Genomic DNA, 27,324 nt, shown 5'->3' on the forward strand with positions numbered 1-27,324 from the left:
TTCTTGTTTTTTACTTGTCTGCAGTTTCCCTCCTTGTTTTGGAGTTTTCCTTCTAGTGTCCTCTCTAGGGCTAGAGTATTAGAAAATACTTTTTAAACTTAAATATGTCTTGGAACACCTTGGTTTCTCTATCTATAGTGGCTGACAATTTTGCTGGCTATATTTGTCCTCACCGGCATTTGTGTTCTCTTTAGGTTTATAAGTCATCTGTCGACACAGCCAGAATATTGCAAATACATAGGCGAATGCCAGCAGCAAACCACTGAATTGAGAAGGGACCACCATTGAAGGAATAAGAGAAAGGACTGAAAGAGTTTGAAGGGGCTTGAGACCCCATATGAACAACAATGCCAACCAACCAGAGCTTCCAGGGACTAAGCCACTACCCAAAGACTATACATGGACTGACCCTGGGCTCCAACTGCATAGGTAGCAATGAGTAGCCTAGTAAGGGCACCAGTGGAAGGGGAAGCCCTTGGTTCTGCCAAGACTGAACCCCCAATGAACCGGATTGTTGGGGGGAGGGTGGTAATGGGGGAGGATGGGGAGGGGAACACCCATACAGAAGGGAAGGGGAAGGGTTAGGTGTATGTTGGCCTGGAAACCGGAAAAGGTAATAACAATTGAAGTGTAAATAAGAAATACTCAATTTAATAAAGATGGAGAAAAAAAGACATCTGTCCAGGATCTTTTGGCTTTTAAAGTATTTTTTGAGAAGTGAAGTGTAATTCTGCTAGGTCTGCCTTTTTATGTTACTTGGCTTTTTTCTCTTGAAAGTTTTAATACATTTTTTTGATGTTGTTGTTGTTATTGTTGTTGTTGTTGTACACATTTAGTGGCTTGATTATTATGTGGCTAAAGGATTTGCTTTTATACTCCAATATATGTGGAGTCCTTCAGGTTTCTATACTTTTATGGCCATATCTTTCTTTAGGTTAAGGTAGCTTTCTTTTATGATTTTTGAGGATGCTTTCTGGCCCTTTTAACTGGGAATCTGCACCCTTTTCTCTTTGTATTATTCTTAGGTTTTTTTCTCATCATTGCATCCTTAATTCCTGGATATTTTGAGTTAAAAACTTTTTCCACTTGCAATTTTCTTCGACAGGTTTATTAATACCTTCGATGATATTTTCTATGCTTGAGTTGCTTTCTTCCAACCCTTGCATTCTTCTAGTGGTGATTGCATCTGTATTTCCTGTTCTCTTTCTTAGGGTCCCATCTGCATATTCCATTTCTTTATCATTTCCATTTTCAATTTTAGGCCTTGAAACATTTTGTTCAGTTCTATCACCTATTTGATTGTATTTTCCTGTATTTCTTTAAGGGATTTATTTCTCTTTAAGGGTTTGACTATATTTTCCTGCATTTCTTCAAAGGAATTATTTTGTCCTCCTTAAAGGCCTCTATCATATTCATGAGATAGGATTTAAGTCAGAATCTTGATCTTCAGTATTATTAGAGTATCTAGAGCTTTGTATGGTAAGAGACCTGGGTTCTGATGGTGACAAAATTGCAATGGCTTCTGTTAGTTATGCTCTTGTGCTTGCCTTTCACCATCTGTTTGCCTTGGGTTATACCAGCCTGGGTGTTTTTGAATGGAGTAGGCCTCTTTTGATACAGATAGAGCTAACTGTGTATCCTGGCTTAGAGCTGAGCTCCCGGGAGGTGGGAATTACACTGTATTGTTTCTTGTTAGGGCAGTCCTGCTGTGTCCTTGGTTAAAGCAGAACTCCTATGTGCCGGATTAGAACAGTCTTCCTAGGAGACAGGCAGGGGTGTATGTTGGGTAATGGGCATGCTGATCAGCCACAGATACAGGTCAACAAACAGACTAGGAGGGCATTAGAACTCCAGCAGGGTTTGACAGATACTAAGTCTGATGGGCTCTATGGGCGTCCAAGCTGGTGAGTATATTGGGGCGGGGGTTTTACCTGTGTCCTTGGTTGATGCTGACCTTCTGGAAGACATGTAGTGTGTAGAGTGGGGGAACAGGCGGGCCAATCTACCAAGAGTGCATGTAGAATATCAGAAGGGCCAAGCAATGACTAAATAGTTAAATAGAATTGAGTTGTAAAGTAATGTGATCCTATAATGCATTTTTTGCTGGTACAGTACAAAAATCTTTTCAGTGTTGTCTACCGTGGAAAAGTACTAAATACACTAAAAAAAATGGATCTGACAATATAGAGAAAATGAGAATCCAGGTGAAATCCTGGTCCATGATTTGGGAACCGAATTCTCAATCTCTGTAAAACCTAAAAACACTAAAAACATACATATCTGCTAAGCCATCTCTCCTTTCTCCAGCCTTAGCACTGCATCTATTATGACATTTTAATATAAATGTCTAATGCCTTTAAGTTTATACTCCTGCATCATTTCCCTCTCTGTAAACCCTGTCTTCCTCCTTTTTTCCCCTTAGTCTTCATCCTGCTAAAGTGGCCAAAAGTATACAATAGCTGGCTTTGTTTTTAATAGAATGACTATACTTATTTAATATAATTTCTGCTTATATCCATCCATCTGTAAGTTATAATGAATTTGTTCATTTTAGTCCTAATAAGATTTCATTCTGGGTATATGTTCACTTTCTTCAATTGTCTCACCGTTGATAGATTTTTATATTGGTTCCATAGCATAGATCTTAACAATAGTTCAATAGATGTAAATAACTATGCCGTGTCTGTTTTTTAGTCTCTTGAGTAATAACTGTGGTATAGAACAAATATTTGTTTGTTTGTTTGTTTTCTTTTTTGAGAAACGTGTATGATTTCTACACTGGGTGCATGAACTTGTTTTCCACTACCAATGTCTTTTTCACATCCTTACCACCATTTGTTACCTATCTTCATAAAGACTACATTTTAATTAAAATTTGTGCACATCTTTTGGATATTTAATTTCTATTTTGTTGATGGCTAATGATCTTTGCTTAGTCACTGTCCCTTTCTGTGAAGACATAGCATACCAAAGCAACATTAGTAAGGAAAAGCATTTAACTGGGGACTTGCTTACTATTTTAAAGGCTTAATCCATTACCACCATGGCAGGAAGCATAGCCACATGCAGACATGCATCACAGCAGTAGCTGAGAACTCCACCCTAATTCATAGGCATAGAGAAATAGAAGCTGAGCAAGGAATGGACTTTTGGAACATCAATACCAATTCCCAGTGACATACTTACACCACTTTCAAAAAATTTCACTTTCATTTGGAATAACAAAAAACCCAGGATAGTGAAAACTGTTCTCAACAATGTAAGAACTTCTGATTGAATCACCATCCCTTCTGCAATCATCATAAAAACTACATGATATTGGTAGAGAGAAAGGTAGGTATACAAACAGAAGAGAATTGATGGAATATTGACACTGGCCTCTTTGCATACATGTATGCAAACAAATGTTCACTTTCCCACACACACAAACACATACACACACACACAAATACATACATACACACATACATATGTACATACACACAGATACACACAGGCACACACACACACACACACACACACACACACACACACACACACACACACAGAGTAATTTGAAGTCAAAACAGGACAACCAAACATGTCATAGTGCAAGGACTAGGAAAAAGAAATTGTACCGTTTAACTGAGGGTACTTAAGCTACATTTTAATAAAAATAAAAGGGAAATCAGTGGTCACAGACTGACACATAAAACCTCAAATCTTTCGGTATCTTGTATTTTCCACTCTTAGTTAATGATTCCTTTATGTACCCTTTCGGTCATTTCAGAAAATTATACAAGCATTATTCATGATGTTTTGCTCATACATGGTTTACTAATCATACAACTTTGCAATATTGTATAAAAACACAATATACAATATTTGAAAATGTGAAATAAAATGTACAGTATGCAAAAAATTGAAGAACCAGAAATGAAAGCACACAACTATGGTCATTTGTACCTTGACAAAGGAGCTAAAACCATCCAATGGGGGAAAAAAAAACAGCATTTTCAAGAAATGGTGTTGGTTCAGCTAGGGGTCTGCATAAAGAAGAATGCAAATTGATCCATTCTTATCTACTTGTACAAAGAACAAGTACAAGTGGGTCAAGGACCTCCACAAAAAACCAGATACACTGAACCTAATAGAAGGGAAATTGGGAAAGAGCCTAAAAACAGGGCATAGGAGAAATTTTCCTAAACAGAATACCAATGGCTAATATGCTCTAATAGACAAATGGGACCTCATAAAATTGAAAAGCTTCTGTAAAGCAAAGGACACTGTTAATAGGACAAAATGGCAACCAACAGATTGAGAAAAGATCTGTAGCAATCCTACATCTCATAGAGGGATAATATCCAATATACACAAAGAACTAAAGAAGCTAGACTCCAAAAGAACCAAATAATTCTAATAAAAATGGGATACAGAGCTAAACAAAGAAATCTCAACTGATAAATATTGAATGGTTGAGAAATGCCTAAAGAAATGTTCAACATCCATAGTCATTAGGGAAATGCCAAACAAAACAACCCTGAGACTCCACCACACACCAGTCAGAATGGCTAAGATCAAAAACTCAGGTGACAGCAGATGCTGGCCAGGTTGTAGAGAAAGAGGAACACTCCTTTGTTGGTGGGATTGCAGACTGGTACAACCACTCTGGAAATCAGTCTGTCAATTTCTCAGAAATTTGAATATAGTTCTACCTGAGGACCTGCATGAGGTAATGCAGACACAAAAGAAGACACATGGTCTACACCTACTGATAAGTGGACATTATCCCAAAAGCTCAGAATACCACATGAAGATCAAGAAGAAGGAAGACCAAAGTGAGGATGCTTCAGTTCATCTTAGAAGGGTGAACAAAATACTCAAAGAAGGAAATATGGAGGCAAAATGTGAAGCAGAGACTGAAGGAAAGGCGATCCAGAGACTGTCTTACCTGGGGATCCATCCCATATGCAGCCACCAAACCCAAACACTGTTGCAGATGCCAAGTGCTTGCTGACAGGAACCTGATATAGCTGTTTCCTGAGAGGCTTTGCCAGAGCCTGACAAATACAGAGGTGGATGCCCACAGTCAACCATTGGAGTAAGCACAGGGTCCACAATGGAGGAGTTAGAGAAAGGACTGAGGAACTAGGAGAAAGAAACCAACCATTAGAGTAAGCACAGGGTCCACAATGGAGGAGTTAGAGAAAGGACTGAGGAACTGAAGTGGTTGCAATTCCATAGGAAGAACAACAATATTAACCAACCAAAACCCCCAGAATTCCCAGGGACTAAACCACCAAAGAGTGGAGGGACCCATGGTTGCAGTTGCACATGTAGCTGAGGATGGGCCTTGTAGGCCATCAATTGGAGGAGAGGCTCAATGCTCCAGGGTAGGGGAATGCATAGGTGGTTTAATGGGAGTATCTGGGTGGATGGGGGAGTACCCACATAGAAGCAGGGGGAGGGAGGATGGGATGGGGGCTTTGGGAAGGCGAATCTGGGAAAGGGGATTACATTTAAAATATAAAATAATATTCAAGTAAAAAGTAAAAAATTCTTCTTCCTAGTTTCTAAGCATTCAAATATATAAGCCTATGGCAATCAATCTTATTCAAACGAGTACAATGTTAATTTTTAAAGCTTCTTGACATAACCACATTTATTGATTTGATGTTTAATTAGTTGGTATTTAATATTTTAAATTCCTTCAATATTCTTGATAATATGTTTCACTTTGTGTAGTTACCCAAAATTTTCTCCACTTACTTCATTTCAAGTAATTACAAGTGTTATGGTGTTAGAATTGTTTCATTAGGTATTTGGATTCTTTTCAGGAAGTTTTTGCCTATATACGTATGTTCTGAAGCAGTTTCCTTACACTGGCAGTGTATGGTATATAGATCAGAAATAAGGCACAAAGTTTCTCACTGGTTCTTGCAATTCTGACCAACTCTTCCTCCTGGGAACATCCAGTTTTCCCAGGAACATTCATGAAAGAGGTGATCTTTGCTCGCAAGAATATTTACAGGAACCATTTCTTTTTCTTCTAAAATCAGATGATTGTATCTGTGATGACTTGTACCTGGGTCCTATATTCTACCATACTGATTTTTATACTAGTTCTGTAGGAGCCCCATGTTATTTTAGCTTTGTGATCTCATGTGGTGATATTCCCAGCACTGTTTATTTGCTCAGATTACTTTATTTTACCAGGAATTTTTATATCCTTACCTTTCTAGTACTGAAAACAGTACCAATGAAAATTTGACAAAGAGTGTATTGAATCCACGAATTTTAGTATTATGATTATTTTTAAATTTTTAATTCTTCTAGTCAATGAACATGGTAGATCTTTCTTAGTGTTTTATTAAATATCTTTTTTTCCATGTTTACCATTTTTGTTGGTGGAGATGTTTAATTTCCATAGATATGGTTACTCTGTAGTGGTTCCTTTTGCTATCATCATCATCATCACCATCATCAATATCATTATTAATATTATTATTATCAGTACCACTACTACTATAATTACTTTTATTTGACTTTGTGTTTATTGAGGCTATTATGCATGAGGATACTTTCCAAATTTGACTTTCAGCATGTCTGCTAATGCATTGGAAGGACACTGATTTCTGTAGGCTAATCTGTATTCTTTTCTTTTGCTATACATGTTAATCTGTCCAAAGCTTTTACTGGAAGAGTTTGAAATTCTAATTATATGGAATCCTATCATCTACATATAAAGATACTTTGACTTTTTCTTTTACTTTTGGGTCAAGTTTGTTTCTTTTTCTTGCTGTGTGTTCTAGCCAATGTTCTAAGTACCACATTAAATAAATGTGGAAAGTAGACACTCTTTTCTAATTCCTGATTTTATTAGAATTATTTTTTTTATTTTCACTTCTATTATAATGTTTGTTTTTGGTTTGGCATATATTTATTTGTCATTAATTTGAGATATATTCCTTATACTCATATTCCCTTCAAGATTTTTATCTTAGAAATATGTTGGATTTTGTCAAAAATTCCTTTCTCTATTTATTGAGATTAAAGTATAATATTATTCCTGAGCTGATTTATGTTACAGATTTTTATTTTCTTTTTGTTGGTTATTTTATTTATTTACATTTCAAATGCTATCTCCTTCCCAGTTTCCCCTCAACAAGTCCGCTAGCACCTTCTCCCTACCCCCTGCCTCTATGAGGGTGCTCCCCCATCCTCACACCCACTCATAACTCAGCGGTATAGGTTCCCCCATCCTGGGTAATCAAGCCTGCACAGGAACAAGGGTGTCTCCTCCCAGTGATACCAGAGAAGGTAATCCTCTTACATATTCAGCTGGAGCCATGGATAGCCACTGTGTACACTTTGTTTGTTGGCTTAGTCCCCGGGGACATTGGGGGGAAGGTGGTCTGGTAGGTTGATATTGTTCTTCCTATGAGGGTACAAACCCCTTCAGCTCTTACAGTCCTTGCCCTAACTTACCCATTGAGGTCCCTATTCTCAGTCCAATGTATGGATGTGAACATCCTCATCTGTATTGGTCCAGAGCAGAGCCTCTCAGAGGACAGCTATAGCGGACTTCTCTCAGTAGGAACCTCTTGGCATCAGCAATAGTGTCTGGATTTGGTGTCAGCAAATGGAATGGATCCCTAGGTGGGGCAGTCTCTGGATGGCTTTTCCTTCAGTTTCTGTTCTACTCTTTGCCCTGTGTTTTCTTTCAGCAGGAGGAATTCTGGATTAGTTTTTTCGCGGTGGGTTGATAGCCCCATCCCTTAACACTGAGCTGTACCTATCTACTTGAAATGGTCTCTCGAAATGTATATAAGAAATACTCAAGTTAATAAAAAAAATGATCTCTACAGGTTCTATCTTCCCTTTGTTGGGTATTTCTGCTAAAGTCCTCCTTGTTAGGCCCTGGGAAACTCTTGAGTCCCTGGCATCTGGGACTTTCTAGTGGCTAACCTCAGTTTCCCTTTCTCCACTGCCACACACCTACTTTCAAATTCCTGACCCTCTGTACATCTCCCCCATCTCTATCATCTCTGAACAGCGCCCCCCTTTTTTACCTGCCTCTCCTCTCTCTCCCAGATTCCTCTCTCTCTCTACTTCCCAGACATTTTTCTCATCCCCCTACTCAGCAGTAGTATAACATCCACACTTTGGTGTTATCTTCCTTCTTCTTGAGTTTCATATGATCTATGAGTTGTATTGTGGCTAGTATGAGCTCCTTTTTGGCTAATAGCCACTTATCAGTGAGTAAATACCATGTGTGCTTTTTTGTGACTGGGATACCTCACTCAGGATGATATTTTCAAGTTTGATCCATTTGCCTATGAATTTCATGAAATCGTTGTTTTTAATAGCTGAGTAGTTCTCCATTTTGTAAATCACATTTTTTGTATCCATCCCTCTATTGATGAACAACTGGAAACTTTCCAATTCCTGGATATTACAAATAAGATTGCTGGGGTTGGGGATTTAGCTCAGTGGTAGAACGCTTGCCTAGCAAACACAAGGCCCTGGGTTTGGTCCTCATCTCCGAAAAAAAGAAAAAAAAAAGATTGCTATGAACATAGTGGACCATGTGTCCTTGTTATGTGCTGGAGCATCTTTTGAGTATATGCCCAGGAGTGGTATAGCTGGGTCCTCAGGTAGAACTATTTCCAATTTCCTGTGTAACTGCCAGACTGATTCCCAAAGTGGTTATACTAGCTTGCAATCCCACCAGCAATGGAGGAGTGTTCCTCTTTCTCACATCCTCTCCAACATCTGCTGTTGCCAGAGTTTTTGATCTTAACCATTCTGACTGGTGCGAGGTGGACACTCATGTTTGTTTTGATTTGCATTTACCTGATGACAAAGAAAGTTGAACATTTCTTTAGGTGCTTCTCAGCCATTTGAGATTCCTCAGTTGCAAATTCTTTGTTCAGTTCTGTACCCCAATTTTAATAGGATTATTTGGTTCTCTGGAATATTAACTTCTTGAGTTCTTTGAATATTTGGGATATTAGCACTCTATTGGATATAAAATTGGTAAAGATCCTTTCCCAATTTGTGAATTGCCATTTTGTCCTATTGACAGTGTCCTTCTCCTTACAGAAGCTTTTCAATTTTATTAGGTCCCATTTGTCAATTCTTGATTTTAGAGCATAAGCCACGGGTTTTCTGTTTAGGAAATTTTCCCCTATGCAATTGTCCTCCAGGTTCTTCCTAGTTTCTCTTCTATTAAATTCATTGGTTCTTTTTGATGTGGAGGTTCTTGATCCACTTGTACTTGATCTTTGTACAAGGAGATAAGAATGGGTCAATTTGCATTCTTCTATAAGGCGACTGCCAGTTGAACCAGTACCATTTTTTTGAAAATGCTGTCTTTTTGCCACTGGATGGTTTTATCTCTTTTGTCAAAGATTAAGTAATTATAGGTGTATGGATTCATTTCTGGGTCTTCAGTTCTTTTCCATTGATCTACCTGTCTGTCTCTGTACCAATGTCATGTGTTTTTATCACTATTTCTCTGTTGTATAGCTGGAGATCAGGGATGGTGATTCCTCCAAAAGTTCTTTTATTGTTGAGAATGGTTCTTGATATCCTGGGTTTTTTGTTATTCCAGATAAATTTCAAAGTTGCTCTATGTCTGTGAAGAATTGAATTGGAATTTTTATGGGATTATATTGAATCTGTAGATTTATTTAAGTAAGATGGTTATTTTTACTATATTAATTCTCCAATCCATGAGCCTGGGACATCTTTTCATATTCTGAGGCCTTCTTCAATTTCTTTCTTCAGAGACTTGAAGTTCTTGTCATACATATATTTCACTTGCTTGGTTAGTGTCACACCAAGATATTTTGTATTATTTGTGACTAATGTGAAGGGTCTCATTGTCCAAATTTCTTTCTCAGTCTGTTTATCATTTGAGTAGAGGAAAGCTCCTGATTTTTTTGAATTCATTTTGTATCCAGCCATTTTGATGAAGCTGTTTATCAGCTGCAGGAATTGTCTAGTTTAATTTTTTGGGTCAGTTATGTATACTATGGTCTGCAAAAAGTGATATGTTGACTTTATCCTTTCCAATTTGTATCCCTTTGATCTCCTTTTGTTGCCTAATTGCTTTGGCTAGAACTTCAAGTACTATATTGAATAGATAGGGGAGAGAAGCCTTGCCTTGTCCCTGATTTTAGTGGGATTTCTTCAAGTTTCTCTTCCTTTAGTTTGAAGCTATTGGCTGATGCATATTGCTTTTATTATATCTAGGTATAGTCCTTGAATTCCTATTCTCTCCAATACTGTTAGCACGAAGAGGTATTGTATTTTATGAAAGGCATTTTCATAATCTAATAAGATTATCATGTGCAGTCATTAAACGTCTCCCAACCAAAAAATCCCCAAGAACACATGGTTTTTATGCAGAATTCTATCAGACCTTCAAAAAAGACCTAATACCAATACTTTTCAAAATATTTCCTAAAATAGAAACAGAAGAAACACTACGTAATACATTATATGAATCCACAGTTACACTAATACCTAAGCCACACAAAGACACAACAAAGAAAGAGAACTTCTGACCAATTTCTCTCATGAATATTGATGAAAATACTCAAAATTCTTGCAAACTGAATCCAAGAACACATCAGAATGATCACCATGGCTTCATCCCAGAGATGCTGGGGTCATTCAATATACGGACATCCATCAATGTAATCCACTATGTAACAAACTCAAAGGAAAAATAAATCTCATTATCATCTCGTTAAATTATTATTTCTATATGTGGAAATGCCCTTACCTCCTAGAAACAAGCTAACCTGACCATATGATTATATTTGTATGTCAGTTTGGTTTGAAAGTATTTTATTAAGACTATTTGTATTTGTGATCATAGGGTAGACTGACCTATAATCTTTGATTGCCATGTGACTATCTAGTTTTAGTCTCAGGGAAATATTTATGCTATAAATATTACTTAGCATCATTCATATATTGTGAAATAGTTTGGAGATAAGTAGTATTAGTTCTGTTAGAGTCTTGGAGAATTCAGTGGTAATTTATCTCAAACTTGTCAGTTTTTGCTTGCAGGATATATTTTATCAATATTTTACTCCCATTGATAAATTTAGATGTTTCATTTGGTTATATCAACATGGCTATATTTTGGTAATGTATGTCTAGAAATTTTTTGATTTATTTTATATTTTATTTTTATGGGCATTACATTTTTCAAGGGATGTCTTTAGGGTTTTCTGAGTTTCATTACTGTCTGGCATAAAATTTTAATATTCACCTTTAATTCTATTGATAATATTCTATCTCTTTCAATTTGTATATTTTATAGAGTTTATATTTCCTGCTTATTTTTACCTTTAGCCTATTGTGATCAGATAGACTACAAGAAGCTATAGATATTCTCTAAGTTTTAATTTAAATGTATGATTGCTATTCTTGGTTGTCAACTTGACTATTTCTGTAATGAACTACAATCCAGATATACAGGGTACACTTGTAAGAAATTTTCTGCCTGGTTTGAAGTGGATAAATTCACTTTTAGTCCATACCTTTGAGATAGGATGATACACTTCTGATTCAGATCTTGATGTCAGAATACAGACCTTTATCCTGGGCCACAATCCTGCTGGAAGCATATGTAAAAGCATGGAGTTTTTTGCTCCTTTGCCTGTTTGGCCTTGTCGTACTAGCACATACATTACCTCACTGGCATTGCAGCATACATCTTCATGATTCAAACATAAACAGATATCCAGTCTTGTGAAAATTTGCACATACTGAACTCTTGGATGGTTCATTCACATCCAAGAACCATCCAGTAAGCCAGCAGGTCATATATATGGAGAGGTGTGTAGGAGGGAAGAGAGAGAAAGAGGATGCAGTCTAGTCCATAACTTCTGTGACTCTAGAGAATCTTGACTAATATAGTACAATGTGCTACAGTATATCATATTATGTAGAAATACCCTTGGACTATTCAGAGTGTTCATTTTCAATGTGTTTGGTTTCAATGATCCCTGAACATATATATTTGGTTCATTTTTTCTCTACTGTTATTTAATTCAGAGAACTTTTTGCTTAGGTTTTGTTAGAATATCCTGCCTATTCATGAATGTGAGGAGTTATTCACTATGATTGTGTCTTCAGATGCAGTAATGCTCATTTTATGAAATTTTGGGATCTTGTTTTTGGTGCATGCATATTTAGAATTGACTTGTCTTTTCAATTTGTTTTCTCTTATCCAATATGGAGTGAGCTTGTTTATCTTCTCTACTATTTTGTTGTGCAGTCTCCATTGTCAAAAGGTAGAATAGTATCATCTACTAACAATCTAATTCCTTTAGTTTCAAATGCCTTTTCCACCATCCCACTCTCAGTAAGGAGAGTTTGTTAGAGGGATAGTTGCATACATTTTCTTTTGTAATCCAGCCTCCTAGTTCATGGATTTTACTTGGAAAATTTATACCATTAATAGTAAAAGTTGTTGTAAAATATGGATGAATGTCATCTTGCTGGGTTTCTGAGTGTTTCTGTCATTTGCTTAATTACTGTGTTGTCATGATCATTTGTTCTATTCTGTTTTCCATGGGTTTGTTTAGTTCTTCATTCAAATATCATCTGCAGTTTGGTTATTGATTATGAATTTTTTTATGTTTCTCAGGGAAAGTTTCTCCTCTATCAGTTGTAATGGACAGTTTTACTGGATACATTATTTGGGGAAGGCAGCTGTTGCCTTTTACACTTTAGAATATATCATAACAGGCTTTTAAGTTTTCGGCTAAGAAGTCAGCAATTGTTTTTGATATATTTACTGTTACGTATTCCTTGGAATTAATTCAGACATTTCTAAATCCTCTTTGATTTAACGAAATCTTTGAACTACTCTTTGTGTTGTCATACAATTCACTCTCATTCGAATGCCTTACTATAAAATAAAATCCTTTGATTGCAGGGTTCACATTGTCTTGAGTTTCCATGTTTCTTATGCTTGTATTTAGACATGTGTTTCTATTATTATTTCATTGACTGGGTTATTTTCATAAGATGTACTCTTTTAATTGAAAATAATTTGAATGAATCAAATGGATACAGATAGTAGGATTAAGATGTTATTCTTCCACAGGAGAGTTAAGTAGCAAATGCATCAGTTCATACACTCAGGGTGTCAGGTACCACTCTGAGCAAAAAATACTGACAAAGCCACAACTGCTGTATAAGCCTACTCTGCCAATGGAGTAATATCAAGAAAAATACAGTGGACCCACCTTCAATATCATTTTTCAAATACATAATCAAGGATATAATTATATAAATTAAGTTATTAGTTACTAGATTTCAGGATAGAAGGGGTATATGTGGGATAAGGACAAGAATTAATGTTAGTATTACTTCATTGGCAAGAAAAGACAAATGAATGGAATGAGAAAAGTTTGTATAAATAGGATTCATATAATTTAAAGATGATTAAAGTCAAAGAAGTTTGTAGCTAAAATGTCAAAAAGAAACTAAATTCTAATTGGTACAGGGAGCTGACTTTTTAAAAATTTTCCTTAATTTTTTTCTGACCTAACTGTGTACACCTGGAGGTGGCAGCAAGTTTAGAGGTACCATGTTACTGGTGTTAATGCTGCAAATACTTTGTCAATTCAAAAAAATTTAAAGTGAGCTGGTAGGAAACCTCTACACCTAATGACCCTGGCCACCAAGACCGATCCCCAGGAATCACAAGGTGTAAAAAGGAGAAAATTGTCACCAAGATATTGTCCTCTGAGTGGTATATATATATATGCTTTGGCATGTGCTCTACACATAAAATTAAATTAATTTCATTTAATTAACATTTTAAAGGGAATAGAACCGAGAGAGACTGAAAAGAAAAAGAAAATGAAGCAAGAATAGAGAGGACTTGTATGTGAATAGTGCATGGAAACAATAGCAAAGATTACCTAATTGAGCATGTACAGAACCACAGACAATGATCAAATGAAGTCTGAACAGCACCATGAAATTAAAGCAGTGTAATTAGGAAATGAGTGCAGTAGTTTAAAAGAGATCAAGATTACTCAGTGTTCCTTGTGCGTTAAATCTTAAAATTTCTTCCCTCTTACGTTGTTCCATGTAGAATACTGCAATGACAGAAGTGATGCAGTTTACAACTTAAAGTGAGGTTTTTAAAAGTTACATCAGGACTTTGTTTCTGAGATTAATAGGGTAGCTTTCAGTTCCTGGGTTGTAATGGGAACTTCCAAGGTAACCCAGAGTTTCTATGTTCACAGTCTCTGCTGACCTATCTCTGTTCACCTATAATACATCTAGTCCTTAATAATCCCTGGTACTCTTCTCTGTCTCTCTGTCTCTGTCTCTATCTCTGTCTCTGCATCTCTGTGTCTCTCTGTGTCTCTTTCTCTGTCTATGTCTCTCTATCTGTCTCTGTTTCTCTCTCTCTCTCTCTCTCTCTCTCTCTCTCTCTCTCTCTGTGTGTGTGTGTCATTCTCTCTGAATAGAAATAGTTTCTGTAGCTCTAGAGAAAGACACCTCTGCCTAACTGTGTGTACTCACCTTAGCCAAAATCAGAGGCTTAACTTTCTTTAGTTATGGAAAATAATCTGCTGGGAAGGTTGCCTTATGAGCTCCAACTTCAGGTAACATTATTCATGCATCTGCTAGTTGGATGCCAAAGATGCAAAGCAAATTGCTGGATTTATTTTTTTTTATGTTGCTAAATACAATCCTCCCCAACTTTGTACAGCGAGACTGCCTGAATCTAGGACATCTTTTGGTATTGTTTCCCTACTTATCATTCCTTTTTAAAAACACATCAGGTTTTACATTAGCTATTTTAAAGATTGTCCAGAGCTGAAAAACTGAGGTCTATTTTTCTTGGCATTATTGTGGCTGTTATTTCCCCTTCTCTCATCTTTTAATCTTTGTATTAGTTATCCACCTCATTATTCCCTGACTTTTTTTTCCTGAACATTTTTCAGGAGTGCATCATTTTCTCTTCTCCTGTTCCTTCTGCTGTGTATCTTTGGTCCCTATGGGGAATTATTATGGTACTCTGGGCATTTCTGAGTGTATAGGTGCAGTAGCTATTGCTCCTATGCCAGAAGGAATAATGAGAGTGGTATGAGAGTTCTAATCTTCCCCTTTGTGGTCAGTGATATTATCAGCTAATAAGTGGCTAGTCTATTGTGAAAACAGAACAAAGACTTCTTCAGAGAAACTGAATCAGAGAACCTGGAGTTCTCCTTTTTTACACCTATTAGCCTAAGAGAAAACGTGACACTCCTAAAAGATTGTAGAGTATGAAAAAAACTATGCTTTGATCGTGGTTAGATGAGAAACTTAGTAATTGCATAATTTTATCTGCTTTGCAAATATATGATACTGTTTCTTGTGTAAGACCTCAATTCATACATGTCCTCCTTTTCGGGCTATTTTTTCTTCTGCTAGTTAATAGCTGTTCTTTTTGATATTGTTAAGATAGGATGCTTTCTTTCTGATGACAATTTTAATAGGCTATTCAATTTCCTTCCAACGTGAATGGCATGATCTTTTCCCCTGCTGACATGTTTTTGAATACCTTTTTTGATTAATCATTATCACTGCATATTCATGCGTGCCAAAAAACACTTTTAGATTTGGCCAATACAAAGTATTAGTGTAACTTCTTTCATACATTGTGCTCACCCCACCCCCCAAAATCATAGAAGGACCTAACCAACTGATAAGGAGCGATAGATATATCCAAATTTCTATTAATACTAGTTTGCCTGGACCATACTTTGTAATGGTTTGCACATTGCACAATGTGATCAGTGATCAACATTCCTTCTTCCTTTGTAATTTACTGAATCTGCATTATCTTTTCATGTATCAGTAACTGGATTGGTAAACTATAGCTGAAAACTGGGCTGATGTTGAAGGCCACTTAAGGGAATTAAATGGTTAACATGAATATATGCTTAAAAGAACACCTGTAAATAAGTAACTGCTATTTTTGTAAGTGTTGGTATTAGAGAGATGGCAATAAATATGTCACTAAGATTCCACTCATTTTCTCTTGTTTTAGAGAATAGTGTTTTGTGCTCATTCTTTCTTTATGATCCTGTTTTCATATTTTAGTTTTTGGCATATTTATTAAGCTATCACAAAATGTATTGAGTGTATAAATAAATTAGCTGGAATCATATTTATTTGTGCTTTTCTTTATGTAAAAAAACCAAAATGATTTTGAGGAAATCTAATTACTTGTTCAACATTAATGCACTGCTGAAAATACTACAAGATGGAAATATGCTAAGTTTCTCTAATTGACAGACCGATAAAGAGGTAAGAATGTAAGAAAAAAGGTTCATTTCTGAGTGGCTCGAGGTCATCTAATCTCTTCAATTGCTCAGCTTATAAATTGTATGATTATGAGAATTATGCCTACACATATAATAGGCTTTCCTTGCATGTGGGTATTTGGGGTTATATTTAAGTCAGGATTATAAATCACATAGGGAGATGATTTATGCAAATTTAGAATTCATTAGCATGCATTAAATTATTTTCCTGATAATGCAAGCAAATGGAAGAAGTCAAATGGAGCAAGTTGGAGGAAAAAAGCAATTTACTAATAATCCCATTACTGTGTTGATAAATAACTAAAAATGGATAAGTTGCAGGCTGCAGGAATCTTGTTATCTTCATTGTAATTCAAATGTATTCAGAAGTACCTCAGAGAGGTGACTTCCTTCATCAGACCACAGGCACCTGGCTGATGATACTGGGAAAAATACACTTTCTAAACATGGGAACTGCATTCATTGACTAGTAAAGTCCAGCCATCGAGTGGTTACTTTTCTTAGGAGGAGAGTCAAATAACATGTTGATGGATGAGAGGTAAACAGTGCAGAAAACCAACAAGTGAGGTTCCAGTCACTTTGTGACTTTAAGGGCTGCTCAAACTGTTCTAAGATCTAAGCACTAGTGTCTAAGTCAAGAAACTTAGAGGCTCATTTTGTTGCACAATAATAAAAAAAAGACAATTTCTGTGACCTATAGTTCAATACAAACTGCTGCAGATATTAGCAATTATGCGTTATAAATATTGAATGGCTTTCTCCTTTATGTACAACTATTTTTAGGGGAAAATTAGACCTTATATGCACTGTCCTGATGTTTTCATCCATTTTATCCTCTTTGTCAGTTCTGAAAATATATGTGCTAAAATACATTTTAAAGCAACTAATTCTGTAGGACAAGGATGATCTAGAGTCGCATCACTGTACAGTCAGCTTTCATTCTTTCCTTGAGGTTGGAATCTTTCAAACTCAAACCCAGTGACTACACAAAAGGTTTTGGTTGGCCTATGAAGTAGCTAAAATGAATCCTTTCATTCCGCATATGTTGTAATCATGTAAGATACCCAAGGTATCCCAACAAAGTGTGTAGTGTCCCAGTCAAAAGACATCACAGAGCAGTGAAATATTCAGCTCATGACAAAATAGGGTCCTTCAAATCTCATTATTATTGATCTTCTCTGTGCTAGAATAGCCTTGCTTATTTATATATTTCATACAGTTATATGTTTTATGTTTCCGTTTTATGGACTCCTACCAGTGGCAGTGGGAGTGTCCTGACTCTTCTGCCTGACTTTAGAACACGTTTCTTCTGACTGGTTTGGTACACCTAGCCATCATATGAAGGTTTGTATCTTGTTTCTTGTCATGCTGTTTTTGGTTGATATCCCCGAGAGCCCTGCCATTTTCTGGAGGAGCAGATTTAGGGAGAGATTATAAAATTGATGGTCAAGATTTCTTCTTTTAAAATTTACTCTCCTTTCATACAATACATCCAACCATAGCCTACTCTCCCTCCACTCCTCTGACAACTCATACCTTCCCTCTCTCCTAGATCTACTGCAGTTCCAACACCTCATAAAGGAAATTTCATTTTGCAACAGGACATCTTTACAGAAATCAAAAACTGGTCAAAATACAGAGATCTAGATATTCAGGTGCCTAGTCAAAATTGATAAAAGTACAATAGAACTCCTCCACCAAAATCTTAGAGAAGAAAGCCAAAAGATCAAGAAAGTTGCTATCAGATTGTGCCTCTTAGAAATGACAAGGAAGCTTCATCTGTGTAATCTCAACAATATAGCTGCTTAAACAGGGCTAAATAAGTCCAACACCAATACGCAGGCTGATAATGAAGAGTCACGTCCTTCATGATTGACCCATAGTATAACAATCTCCGAGTAATGATAATGAATTGAGACATAAAGAAATAAACCTTACTTCTGCTCTTCACACAAACAATATATTATCTTAGGCAATTACATAAAAGGTAAGTGTAGAATAGATATGAGTAACAATACAGGATGGGGGAATCGCTGACTGAAAATTATATTCACACATTATTGCTACATATTTTCATAATGTTTCTTTATTACATGTATACATAGAAGCATAAACAAGCAAACAATATTTATTCAGGGAAGTAAAATATATCATCCAGAGAAAAGGGAGACTGACATATTTAATGAAGAAATTGTGATAGGCAGATTAGAACCTTTGAATTCTTTGTTGCTTCATTTCTAAGATTAAAATTCCACCTATTTATCACTGAAGCTAATTTATAAAAGAAGAGTGCATGCTATTCAGTAGACTATATGGTATCTACTAATAAAAAAATAAAATTTTTTCTTTGGAGGAAACTGCAAACAATCACAATCTAAACAGAATATACCACGATTCACTTAATATTGCTATTGAGATGAATAATCATACACAAATGTTCACACTTTTGTAAGCACTACTTTGTGATAAAAATAGTTTGTTTTATTTTTATGGTACGTACTATTAGGGGACTTATTGTTATTTGGTAGTTTAATAGATTTAGATCTCTTTTTTCCCTCAGGCCAGTGCATTCAGTCATGAAGAACAGAAGTTTCAGCCAATAAACTTGCCTTTTGCCAGTTACTCAACTCACTATGGTATCCATGAAAAAGATAAATGTAGTAGGAAGGTAGGAGTTTATAAGTTACATACCCATATTCATAGGATGGCTAGACTATACTTAATAGTCTTTGGCTAGAAATTCTTAGTGCCCACAGCCTCAGCTTTCAACATGTTTTCTCCATATATCTGCTGTAAATACTTTGTTTCTTAGCCACCAGCTTTTGCTGATTATATAAAAAAGTTCATTCAATCTTCACCAATAAAATTCCCAATATTGTTTTGGCCATGTTAGAAGAGAGATGGATCTACACCCTTATCTCTATATGCTAATTAATGGAAAAGGGGCTAACAGAGAGGGAAGAGACATAGACTCTCCTGAAGTTGGGTGGGCTGGTCTTGAATTACACTAAAGTCATTGAGTTTCAGTTAAATAATTTCATTTCTCTACTTGGATGATAATCATTTCTATATCTATGGTTGATGAAGCTTATTTTCATTAACATCAACGATACAGTATCATTTAGTTTCAAAGGTTTGAAACTCATCAAGTATGTCCGAACCTTAAAAGGCAATTGGTGTGGAGGACTTAGGCTTTTTCTGGAGTGACTAATAATAAGAGGTAAAAACGTACCTGAAGGTGTCCATGCTTTCATATCCTCAAAGACTGATGTATCTTCTCCTAGAATATTCCTCTGTTTCAGTTCTCATCCCCATCCTTACATGTGAGTATGCATATGCATACACTTGTAAATGCATGGGGACTGTATTCTTTTCTACATAAATTCTAGCTGTGTTTCTAGAAAGCAAGTAGGACATTTGAATTTCAGTTATAAGTTCCTGAGAGCAAAAATACATTTCAGGCAGCTGCAGTCAGATGCAGCTTTGATCAAATCAATCATGACTTCTCATATGGCCATTCCACCAACACCAGGAGTTGTATGAACTGACACACACAGCAGGATAGACAAATTGATACCAGCTTCCAGACAGGCCTAAAAAAACTTTATGCACTATTTATAAAATGTCAAATTTCTAGTTGAATTGTATGTTTGTACTTAAATCATGGCACAATATTGAACTAAGTCAGATTTGTAAGACAATAGAATAGTAAGATTTTCGACAGGTCTTCCTGGTTGCTGCCGCCGCAGAGAACCCGTGGGCAGCACCCCACGAGCGACCTTGAGCCTCGGGAACACAGGTAAGACCAATTTTTCTGCTGCAAGAAAGCTGCCTGGTGAACTCAAGACACAGGCCCACAGGAACAGCTGAACACCTGTAGAGAGGAAAACTACACGCCCGAAAGCAGAACACTCTGTCCCCATAACTGACTGAAAGAGAGGAAAACAGGTCTACAGCACTCCTGACACACAGGCTTATAGGACAGTCTAGCCACTGTCAGAAATAGCAGAACAAAGTAACACTAGAAATAATCTGATGGCGAGAGGCAAGCGCAGGAACCCAAGCAACAGAAACCAAGACTACATGGCATCATCGGAGCCCAATTCTCCCACCAAAACAAACATGGAATATCCAAACACACCAGAAAAGCAAGATCTAGTTTAAAAATCATATTTGATCATGATGCTGGAGGACTTCAAGAAAGACGTGAAGAACTCCCTTAGGGAAACACAGGAAAACATTAATAAACAAGTAGAAGCCTATAGAGAGGAGACACAAAAAACCCTGAAAGAATTCCAGGAAAACACAATCAAACAGTTGAAGGAATTAAAAATGGAAATAGAAGCAATCAAGAAAGAACACATGGAAACAACCCTGGATAAAGAAAACCAAAAGAAGAGACAAGGAGCTGTAGATACAAGCTTCACCAACAGAATACAAGAGATGGAAGAGAGAATCTCAGGAGCAGAAGATTCCATAGAAATCATTGACTCAACTGTCAAAGATAATGTAAAGCGGAAAAAGCTACTGGTCCAAAACATACAGGAAATCCAGGACTCAATGAGACGATCAAACCTAAGGATAATAGGTATAGAAGAGAGTGAAGACTCCCAGCTCAAAGGACCAGTAAAGATCTTCAACAAAATCATAGAAGAAAACTTCCCTAATCTAAAAAAAGAGATACCCATAGGCATACAAGAAGCCTACAGAACTCCAAATAGATTGGACCAGAAAAGAAACACCTCCCATCACATAATAGTCAAAACACCAAATGCACAAAATAAAGAAAGAATATTAAAAGCAGTAAGGGAAAAAGGTCAAGTAACATATAAAAGCAGACCTATCAGAATCACACCAGACTTCTCGCCAGAAACTATGAAGGCCAGAAGATCCTGGACTGATGTCATACAGACGCTAAGAGAACACAAATGCCAGCCCAGGTTACTGTATCCTGCAAAACTCTCAATTAACATAGATGGAGAAACCAAGATATTCCATGACAAAACCAAATTTACACAATATCTTTCTACAAATCCAGCACTACAAAGGATAATAAATGGTAAAGCCCAACATAAGGAGGCAAGCTATACCCTAGAAGAAGCAAGAAACTAATCATCTTGGCAACAAAACAAAGAGAATGAAAGCACACAAACATAACCTCACATCCAAATATGAATATAACGGGAAGCAATAATCACTATTCCTTAATATCTCTCAAAGTCAATGGCCTCAACTCCCCAATAAAAAGACATAGATTAACAAACTGGATACGCAACGAGGACCCTAAATTCTGCTGCCTACAGGAAACACACCTCAGAGACAAAGACAGACATTACCTCAGAGTGAAAGGCTGGAAAACAAATTTACAAGTAAATGATCAGAAGAAGCAAGCTGGAGTAGCCATTCTAATATCAAATAAAAACAATTTTCAATTAAAAGTCATCAAAAAAGATAAGGAAGGACACTTCATATTCATCAAAGGAAAAATCCACCAAGATGAACTCTCAATCCTAAATATCTATGCCCCAAATAAAAGGGCACCTACATATGTAAAATAAACCTTACTAAAGCTCAAAACACACGTTGCACCTCACACAATAATAGTGGGAGATTTCAACACCCCACTCGCATCAATGGACAGATCATGGAAACAGAAATTAAACAGAGATGTAGACAGACTATGAGAAGTCATGAGTCAAATGGACTTAACGGATATTTATAGAACATTCTATCCTAAAGCAAAAGGATATACCTTCTTCTCAGCTCCTCATGGTACTTTCTCCAAAATTGACCATATAATTGGTCAAAAAACGGGCCTCAACAGGTACAGAAAGATAGAAATAATCCCATGCGTGCTATCGGACCACCATGGCCTAAAACTTGTCTTCAATAACAATCAAGGAAGAATGCCCACATATACGTGGAAATTGAACAATGCTCTACTCAATGATAACCTGGTCAAGGAAGAAATAAAGAAAGAAATTAAAAACTTTTTAGAATTTAATGAAAATGAAGGTACAACATACCCAAACTTATGGGACACAATGAAAGTTGTGCTAAGAGGAAAACTCATAGCGCTGAGTGCCTGCAGAAAGAAACAGGAAAGAGCATATGTCAGCAGCTTGACAGCACACCTAAAAGCTCTAGAACAAAAAGAAGCAAATACACCCAGGAGGAGTAGAAGGCAGGAAATAATCAAACTCAGAGCTGAAATCAACCAAGTAGAAACAAAAAGGACCATAGAAAGAATCAACAGAACCAAAAGTTGGTTCTTTGAGAAAATCAACAAGATAGATAAACCCTTAGCCAGACTAAGGAGAGGACACAGAGAGTGCGTCCAAATTAACAAAATCAGAAATGAAAAGTGAGACATAACTACAGATTCAGAGGAAATTCAAAAAATCATCAGATCTTAGTATAAAAACCTATATTCAACAAAACTTGAAAATCTTCAGGAAATGGACAATTTCCTAGACAGATACCAGGTACCGAAGTTAAATCAGGAACAGATAAACCAGTTAAACAACCCCATAACTCCTAAGGAAATAGAAGCAGTCATTAAAGGTCTCCCAACCAAAAAGAGCCCAGGTCCAGACGGGTTTAGTGCAGAATTCTATCAAACCTTCATAGAAGACCTCATACCAATATTATCCAAACTATTCCACAAAATTGAAACAGATGGATCACTACCGAATACGTTCTATGAAGCCACAATTACTCTTATACCTAAACCACACAAAGACACAACAAAGAAAGAGAACTTCAGACCAATTTCCCTTATGAATATCGACGCAAAAATACTCAACAAAATTCTGGCAAACCGAATCCAAGAGCACATCAAAACAATCATCCACCATGACCAAGTAGGCTTCATCCCAGGCATGCAGGGATGGTTTAATATATGGAAAACCATCAACGTGATCCATTATATAAACAAACTGAAAGAACAAAACCACATGATCATTTCATTAGACACTGAGAAAGCATTTGACAAAATTCAACACCCCTTCATGATAAAAGTCCTGGAAAGAATAGGAATTCAAGGCCCATGCCTGAACATAGTAAAAGCCATATACTCCCCAGCTCCGAAAAAAAGAACCAAAAAAAAAAAAAAGCCATATACAGCAAACCAGTTGCTAACATTAAACTAAATGGAGAGAAACTTGAAGCAATCCCACTAAAATCAGGGACTTGACAAGGCTGCCCACTCTCTCCCTACTTATTCAATATAGTTCTGAAGTTCTAGCCAGAGCAATCAGACAACAAAAGGAGGTCAAGGGGATACAGATCGGAAAAGAAGAAGTCAAAATATCACTATTTGCACATGATATGATAGTATATTTAAGTGATCCCAAAAGTTCCACCAGAGAACTACTAAAGCTGATAAACAACTTCAGCAAAGTGGCTGGGTATAAAATTAACTCAAATAAAGCTGTAGCCTTCCTCTACACAAAAGAGAAACAAGCCGAGAAAGAAATTAGGGAAACGACACCCTTCATAATAGACCCAAATAATATAAAGTACCTTGGTGTGACTTTAACCAAGCAAGTAAAAGATCTGTACAATAAGAACTTCAAGACACTGAAGAAGGAAATTGAAGAAGACCTCAGAAGATGGAAAGATCTCCCATGCTCATGGATTGGCAGGAGTAATATAGTAAAAATGGCCATTTTACCAAAAGCAATCTATAGATTCAATGCAATCCCCATCAAAATACCAATCCAATTCTTCAAAGAGTTAGACAGAACAATTTGCAAATTCATCTGGAATAACAAAAAACCCAGGATAGCTAAAGCTATCCTCAACAATAAAAGGACTTCAGGGGGAATCACTATCCCTGAACTCAAGCAGTATTACAGAGCAATAGTGATAAAAACTGCATGGTATTGGTACAGAGACAGATAGATAGATCAATGGAATAGAATTGAAGACCCAGAAATGAACCCACACACCTATGGTCACTTGATTTTTGACAAAGGAGCCAAAACCATCAAATGGAAAAAAGATAGCATTTTCAGCAAATGGTGCTGGTTCAACTTGAGGTCAACATGTAGAAGAATGCAGATCGATCCATGCTTATCAACCTGTACAAAGCTTAAGTCCAAGTGGATCAAGGACCTCCACATCAAACCAGACACACTCAAACTAATAGAAGAAAAACTAGGGAAGCATCTGGAACACATGGGTTCTGGAAAAAATTTCCTTAACAAAACACCAATGGCTTACGCTCTAAGATCAAGAATCAACAAATGGGATCTCATAAAACTGCAAAGCTTCTGTAAGGCAAAGGACACTGTGGTTAGGACAAAACGGCAACCAACAGATTGGGAAAAGATCTTTACCAATCCTACAACAGATAGAGGCCTTACATCCAAAATATACAAAGAACTCAAAAAGTTAGAGCGCAGGGAAACAAATAACCCTATTAAAAATTGGGGTTCAGAGCTAAACAAAGAATTCACAGCTGAGGAATGCCGAATGGCTGAGAAACACCTAAAGAAATGTTCAACATCTTTAGTCATAAGGGAAATGCAAATCAAAACAACCCTGAGATTTCACCTCACACCAGTGAGAAAGGCTAAGATCAAAAACTCAGGGGACAACAGATGCTGGCAAGGATGTGGAGAAAGAGGAACATGTTGTTGGTGGGATTGCAAACTGGTACAACCATTCTGGAAATCAGTCTGGAGGATCCTCAGAAAATTGGACATTGAACTGCCTGAGGATCCAGCTATACCTCTCTTGTGCATATACCCAAAAGATGCCCCAACATATAAAAAAGACACGTGCTCCACTATGTTCATTGCAGCCTTATTTATAATAGTCAGAAGCTGGAAAGAACCCAGATGCCCTTCAACAGAGGAATGGATACAGAAAATATGGTACATCTACACAATGGAATATTACTCAGCTATCAAAAACAACGACTTTATGAAATTCGTAGGCAAATGGTTGGAACTGGAAAATATCATCCTGAGTGAGCTAACCCAATCACAGAAAGACATACATGGTATGCACTCATTGATATGTGGCTATTAGCCCAAATGCTTGAATTACCCTAGATGCCTAGAACAAATGAAACTCAAGACGGATGATCAAAATGTGAATGCTTCACTCCTTCTTTAAAATGAGAACAAGAATACCCTTGGCAGGGAAGAGAGAGGCAAAGATTAAAACAGAGACTGAAGGAACACCCATTCAGAGTCTGCCCCACATGTGGCCCATACATATACAGCCACCCAATTAGACAAGATGGATGAAGCAAAGAAGTACAGAGCGACATGAGCCGGATGTAGATCGCTCCTGAGAGACACAGCCAGAATACAGCAAATACAGAGGCGGATGCCAGCAGCAAACCACTGAACTGAGAATAGGACCCCCGTTTAAGGAATCAGAGAAAGAACTGGAAGAGCTTGAAGGGGCTCGAGACCCCATATGTACAACAATGCCAAGCAACCAGAGCTTCCAGGGACTAAGCCACTACCCAAAGACTATACATGGACTGACCCTGGACTCTGACCCCATAGGTAGCAATGAATATCCTAGTAAGAGCACCAGTGGAAGGGGAAGCCCTGGGTCCTGCTAAGACTGAACCCCCAGTGAACTAGACTGGTGGGGGGAAGGTGGCAATGGGGGGAGGGTTGGGAGGGGACCACCTATAAGGAAGGGAGGGGGGAGGGGGATGTTTGCCCGGATACCGGGAAAGGGAATAACACTCGAAATGTATATAAGAAATACTCAAGTTAATAAAAAAAATAAAATCAATAAAATTATACCTATAGACCTACAAAAAAAAAGAATAGTAAGATTTTCAACTGAACTTAAGGGATCCATCCTAATTCTAGCTATCTTGTGAGTTTTCATGATCTCTATATGCCTCCCCCCATGCCATAAGGATTAGGAAGTGTAATTACTGCATTAGTCCTTATGTGGCTTCTGAGTCCCCAAGTTCAGGCTCACAATATTGTTAGAGTAAGCAATGATCCCAATGAGCCAATGATCTGATATGCCATTATTCCTTATCATAAAACATTAGGATAAAAAGAGATATGCATTTTTGTTTTGTTTTGGGGGGAGTTTGTGCCATTTTTTAATCACTTTTGTATCTTTTTGCTTACAGATCTTCAAAGCCCCTCCTCCAAATACATACTCTGTGGCTCACTATGTCTGTAACTTTCCTTGGAAGGTACTGTCTGAAAAGTATGAATGTGGAGAATCTGCAGTTTCTTATTTAAGTACTTCAATCTTATGCAATATTTACTCAAGCATGTCCATCTGTCATTCATGTAAAAAATGCAGATTATCAGTTAACTCTGAACTGGAAAATACTCGTGTGAGATATTTAAGTTCATGCTCTTGAAGCTACACAGAAATCAAGGAGCATCATTTATCATCTCATCTCATGTTTGCAGAGGTTTCTGTGAGACTGATACTGTTTTATGGGTGAGATTTGCAACATGGCATCTCGCAAGGCTTTCAAATGGTAGAGTCAATTTTCTATAGCATGAGGAGACTAATTTTCTGGTCTTCTCTAAGAAGGACCATCAATATACTACAGTATTGGTTGGTTTTAGTGTTCATTTGTTTGATTTTCATTCCTCAAGCAGAGAATGAAAAAGTGACGCAAACAATAAATATGTTATTACCACAAGTTTTATGTCATTTGATTTGATAACACTTCCAGCTTGCCTGTTTTAATGATGACTTTTTGACATCTGAATGCACAATTTGTGTTGGTAGCATATGCTCTGATGTAGCTAATATTAAAATCTTGTCAAATCTTCTTGTTATATATGAGTTAAAATTCTAAAAATGAAAAAGAAAGTTATGGTGACAGAAATTTGCAGACTGTAAAGTAAGAGGCGTGTAAATGCTAATCATCTGTGTAAGCTAATTGGATTTTGAAAAAGCATTAAAATGGGAATGTCAAAATTAGATTAAGTTCAGGCTTAATCAGGATAATATTATTTCTGATCAATTTCCC

General features: G+C 36.8%; 1 long non-coding RNA gene across 1 annotated transcript in view; it reads left to right on the forward strand.

Moving 5' to 3' along the window:
• Positions 1–26,990, forward strand: part of LOC120102313 (uncharacterized) — a 54,138-nt gene extending 27,148 nt beyond the window's left edge. The window contains exons 2-4 of the long non-coding RNA XR_015687237.1: positions 17,599–17,684; positions 18,901–19,008; positions 26,461–26,990. This is a non-coding gene — a long non-coding RNA (uncharacterized LOC120102313). The remainder of the gene's footprint in view (positions 1–17,598; positions 17,685–18,900; positions 19,009–26,460) is intronic.
• Positions 26,991–27,324: the final 334 nt, after the last annotated feature.

Source organism: Rattus norvegicus, chromosome 4 (genome assembly GCF_021556685.1).
Source record: "Rattus norvegicus strain SHRSP/BbbUtx chromosome 4, alternate assembly SHRSP_T2T, whole genome shotgun sequence".
In the NCBI taxonomy this organism is placed as follows: Eukaryota; Metazoa; Chordata; class Mammalia; order Rodentia; family Muridae; genus Rattus; species Rattus norvegicus.